Genomic DNA, 6000 nt, shown 5'->3' with positions numbered 1-6000 from the left:
AAAATGAGATAGACCAAGACCCTAGACCAATAGACCTTCCTCCTCCACCAAGTCAACCCTCAAACTATTCTTCCAACCTTTAAAGATCAACTGCAACAATATTGCATCAACATTGCTTCAATATTGCATCAAAGATAGATTTTTGACCTACTGCATCAAAATTTCGGCCCAACTTCAAGACTGCAATTTCAGCCCTCCTGTAGCTTTAGTTCCTTTGCATGTGTGAGACAAGAGAGAGAATTTTGGTTTCCTTAGCAAGATAATGACCACCTTCTCCTTGCTAGCCCTTTCCTTCATCTTCCTTTAAATTTGTACCTTTTATTGCTTCCAACTACTGCAATTCGAAATTGATTTTGTGAACTCTTCCAAATGAGTCGATTTGTTACTTATATATAGTCCTTCTAGGTGATCAAATTCTTCCTTTGAGGCCGATTTGTCCTTCCTTAAGGCCAACTTGGTGGAGGAATCCTAATTGACCTATTTTACATTAAAATAATTTTCTTTCTTGACAAATAATTCTTAAGAAGGGTTCTTTATATTGTGACATGGACAAGGACACTTGACATAAACCCTAGGAGTCTTCAATGGAGACTTTGACCTAAAAACAATTGCCCCAAGCATGAAACCATGCTTTAATAAGTCAATTTATTTAATACTAATTTTTTGTTTTTCTTTTTTTTTTTATAAGTATATTACATCATGACTCAAGTACAATTATTAAGACTTATACTAGTTACATTCTTCAACACTCCCTCTTAACTAGGGAGGTGTTGAAGTTTCTAAGTTTACTTAGTTAGAAACCTTCCATGCACTTTATCTGATTTATTCCTACCTACTTGTTATTTTCCTTAACAAGTTATTTACAATGTAAATACTGAAAATAAATGCTAGTGCATACTCAACATATTACAGATCAGCAACTAAAAGAAATAGAAACAAACACACCATATGACACCATTATTTTTGGACTAATGTCCCCGGAAAAACCCAATGTGGGAAAACCGATGCAACTATCTGAAGGTTTTCTTATTAAGCAATATCAGAGTACAATCTGTGTGCCGAAACTGGCCTACCCAACAGAGAATTTCCTTGGCAGTAATACCTCTCAGTTTCTGACAAATATTTTGGCTGAAACCACAGATAATCCTTCCGACAGCTACTCAACACAAATTTGCCCTTGAAACCTCAATGTCAGCCTCTCTCTGGATTGCGTCAGACCCTCTTTGCCTCATGTTGGCCCTGCGTCACCCTGGATGGGTCTGCGTCAGCCCTCTAGCCCTTAGCGTCGGCAACGCTGGCCTTTCTGAGGCTCTGCACAACTCCCGGCTGCCTTTGCGTGGCCCTACGTGAGCCATCGCTGGCTTTGCATTACTCTCCTTGGATACTGCGCGGCTCTCCCGACACTATCTCTACCTCTCTATTTCTCTGTACTCAAATGCCCCTCAGCTGCATCTCCCGATCACTAATTCTATCTCTCTTAGCAAACCCTGCTCTAAAGAATAGAATGACTGATCACTCTGGTGTGTTCTCCAAGTGACCCTCAAGCCTCCTCTTATACTTTTTTTTGTTGACATCTCAACGGTTGAGATTAAGTCCCTAATCAACGGCTGAGATTACATTTGGCTTGATCCATGTATTTTGGACCATTTTAACATAGATTCATATTAATACACATTAATATTTTATTTTCCCTAAGTTTAGACTTAGGGACTCCATTAAAAATATTGATTATTTTAATATCTCTTGATCTATTTAGAATCTTCCCAAACCCTTTCTGGGTGTTGGAGATCTCATGTGCCCCAACCTCTCCACCAAATTTCATGGCTAGAGCACATCCGATGCTACCCCAAATCAACACTCCCTCTTAGCGAGGATTGTGCTCTAACAATACTCCTCACTGAGTATTACTCTGATCATCCGACATCGGTACTTGTGCTAATGCTAGGCCTTCTTGCCCAACATCCTCTGCACTGCTGCATCCTGTACTGCTTCCCATGGTTCTGCCACTGCCACTGCTGCATCGTGCTACCCATTGCTGCACTGCAACTCAGTTATTGAGAAGTAAGTAACTGATCTCCCAATTATGATCTCCCTGTTGGGCTAGAGACCCTCCTGATGCTAAAGCTCCCTCTGTTGCTGACAAGTACTCCCTCTCTAACCTCTGTGCTGCTGCAACAACTCCCTGCATCTCGTACCGTTGCACACATCTCTGTGCCATCCTGCACTGGTGCAACACTCCTGTGCCTCTCGCACTGTTGCAGCCTGCTAGCCTCACGTTGTCTTGGGACTCCTGTATTATAGCTCTCTCTACCGCTCCATCCGCATCCATCTCTACCTGACTCAGCCAGTCCTGCTACTCCTCTTCAGGGCTCACGTAGCAAGGTCTAATCCAAGAGGTTGGGTACCTCAAGGATCCTGCCCCTCATTGCCTGTAGTCCGTCTGACTACAACTCGATGTCTCCCCACTTCTTCTCAAGTGGCGTGTGTGCACTCATGGCACAATCATCGTCTGTAAAAACTTCCTTCTCTACCTGTGTTGGTGCTGCCTTAGTCTCGGAAGACTCTCCCTTACTCTTCTTCCTCGAACATTGGCTCGCATAATGACCCAACTCCCCACAGTGGAAGCACTTGATCTTGGAGAGAATTTTCTTCTTCCGCTTTTCCTGCTTTCCCTCAGATGTCAGGGCCACATCTTCCTCCTCTTGCTTGACTTTAATCCCCTTGCTACTATTACCCGTCTTCGACCGCCGTCTGATCTCTTCCTAGCAAAGCTCTGCCCACATCTCGTCCCAAGGTGGAAGTGTCCCTCTGCCCAATATACTTTGGACAAATACTTCCTAGTCTTATGAGACAACATTCAGGGCTGTCCTCACCATCAGCTCCCGATCCTGTGTCACCTCTCTAGCAGTCAACTAATCTTGGATCTCATTCAATCCTCCGAGGAAGGTGTCAATCGGTTCTCCCTTCTTCATTTGATACGACCTCAACTGATTCTCAAGTAAAATTCTTCTCTGCAAAGAAGTATGCTGGTACAATTTTTTGAGGGCCTCCCACATCTCATATGTCGTTTCCTTCTCGGTAATGTGTGGTACTACATGGTCCTTGACCCCATCAAGGATGATGCTCTTGGCCCTTGCCATTTCCTCCTCGTACTTGTCGTTATCATTGGGGTTGACTAGGATAGCTATAACCTTCAAGGCAAAGTTCTTGACACGATTTCTGTCAAGTGCGGATAAGATTATGGCCTTCCAGACTGCGAAGTTCGACGCTCCGTCCAGTCTATCCTGGTCTCTTACTCTGTGTAGTGCCATGATGCTCCTCTACTTCCCTCTTAGAAGTTCTCTGTTCGACTCCTCTGAGTCTCTACTTCCCATCTGGAAGTTCTCTTCTGGACTCCCTCCGAGTCCCGATTTCCCTCTTGAAAATCTTTCTGTCGTTGTCGAGATGACCCCTACTCCGGCCGTCTTGTGCAACCGCACCACTGATCCAAGTTCCTCAGCTAGAAACCCTCAGTAGCAACTCCTCTTAGCCTTGCTCAATCAGGTACTATTCTGACTACAGTACCTCACCAACTCCACTCTGCAATATTCCCACAACCTTCTAAACCCCAACAACTTGAAGGTGAGAGCTCCTAGGCTCTGCGCAATCCTGACACCAGCAACTCGACCTCCTCAGCCAACTGCGTCAACGCTCCCAGCTACTGCGTGGCTCTGCGTGAGGCTCCCTTTTCCTTCCTTAGCCTCTGCACTGCCTCTTCCCGGCTCACCCTTGATGATGCAGGCACTGCGTCACCCTTCCCTTGTTGCTGCTCTACTAGAAACAACTTCTGTCACCTCGAGACAACTATTTTCTGCTGCTATTGCTCTGCTCAGCTGATGTACTTTAGTCCTCCTGTGATCTGCAATCACACTCTGAAACCATGTTGAAGTTTCTAAGTTGACTTAGTTAGAAACCCTCCATGCACTTTATCTGATTTATTCCTACCTACTTGTTATTTTACTTAACAATTATTTACAATATAAATACTGAAAATAAACACTAGTGCATGCTCAACATATTATAGATCAACAATTAAAAGAATCAGAAACAAACACACCATATGACACCATTATTTTTGGACTAATGTCCCCGAAAAAACCCAATGTGGGAAAACCGGTGCAACTATTTGAGGGTTTTCTTATTAAGCAATATCAGAGTACAATCTAGGTGCCGAGACTGGCCTACCCAATAGAGAATTTCCTTGGCAGTAATACCTCTCAGTTTCTGACAAATCTTCTGGTGGAAACCCTGGATAATCCTTCCGGCAGCTACTCAGCACAAATCTGCCCCTGAAACTCCAGCGTTAGCCTCTCTTTGGACTGCGTCAGCCCCCCTCTGCCTCACACTGGCCCTACGTCACCTTGGATGGGTTTGCATCAGCCCTGGGAGGCCCTGTGTCAACCCTCTAGCCCTCTGCGTTAGCAACATTGGCCTCTCTGAGGCTCTGCACAACTCTTGGCTGCCTCTATGTGGCCCTGCGTGAGCCTTGGCTAGCTCTGCGTCACTCTACTTGGTTACCACGCTGCTCTCCCGACACTATCTTTGCCTCTCCGTCTCTCTGTAATCAAATGCCCCTCAGTTGCATCTCCCGATCATTAATTCTATCTCTCTTAGCAAACCCCGCTCTAGAGAATAGAATGACTAATCACTCTGGTGTGTTTGCCAAGTGACCCTCAAGCCTCCTCTTATACTTTTCTTATTGACATCTCAACGGCTGAGATTAAGTCCCTAATCAACGGTTAAGATTATATTTGGCTTGATCCATGTATTTTGGACCATTCTAACATAGATTCATATTAATACACATTATTATTTTATTTTCCCCAAGTTTAGACTCAGGGACTCCATTAAAAGTATTAATTATTTTAATATCTCCTGATCTGTTTAGAATCTACCCAAACCCTTTCTGGATATTGGAGATCTCATGTGCCCCAACCTCTCCACCAAATTTCATGGCTAGAGCACATCCGATGCTACTCCAAATCAACTGGAGGTATTTATAATTACCTATATATAAAGGTACATGGAATATCTCCAAAATGAGCTACGAAGAGTTTTGGCACACTCAGTGCCTCAATTAGATACCTGACCAAGGTTATCTATCTGGGTGGCACTAAGATGGACTGAAGCTTTCATTCAATCTAGGTGCCATCAGACTTGCTAACCATCAACCGAGGGATCTAGTTGTGTATCCAAGGTCAAAGCTCCATGGCCAATGCCACCTTCCCTCTTCGGGATCTAGACATCAACAAATAGGCTGACCAAATTTCCTCCCACGCATCCGACATTAGATGCTTCAATTCTCCCTAATAAACTAGATATATCCACTTGCCCAAGTATGTTTCTCGAGTGTTCGACCTTCTTATGGAGAGATTTATTTGTAAAAACACAAACCCCAATCAACAATAAGTTATCAAATATACATATACAAGTAAACACAAACCTTTGGGGTCCTTAATCATCTTGATGCCAATTATATAAAGTTATTCATATGAAACTAGTCGGAAGCTTTTCTTCTTTCATTTCTTTAGCAGCATTAGTACATCCTCAATACATTGTATTACTTTCATTTATTCTCTGATTTCTTCTTCAAGGTATCCATCTTGACCATCATAATATGCGCTCCCTCCCAACTGGGGAGATCAACTACTTCTTTTTTCTATAACATTGGAGAGCCTTTCATGGCTCCATTCTTTCTTATAGTATCAAGGCCATCTTTATCATCATCATCCTTGTAGCTTTCTTCATCATGCTCATACAAACATCTTCATTATCTTGAAGATTGTGTACCTGCAAAACTTTAATAGCAAGTACAACCAAATACATATATAGAAGCATGAATTTAATTGTATCAAAGTTATGTCAATATAATGGAAGCATCAAAATAATCAAATAATTTTAGACATCAAATACCTAAACCTAGTTAGGTTCATAATAAGATACACATACCTTTTGCTAGGG

This window comes from Pinus tabuliformis, chromosome 1_2 (assembly GCF_031772625.1).
Source record: "Pinus tabuliformis cultivar Carrire ecotype Pingquan chromosome 1_2, CPIR1, whole genome shotgun sequence".
Taxonomy (NCBI): Eukaryota; Viridiplantae; Streptophyta; class Pinopsida; order Pinales; family Pinaceae; genus Pinus; species Pinus tabuliformis.
This window is presented reverse-complemented; position numbering follows the sequence as displayed.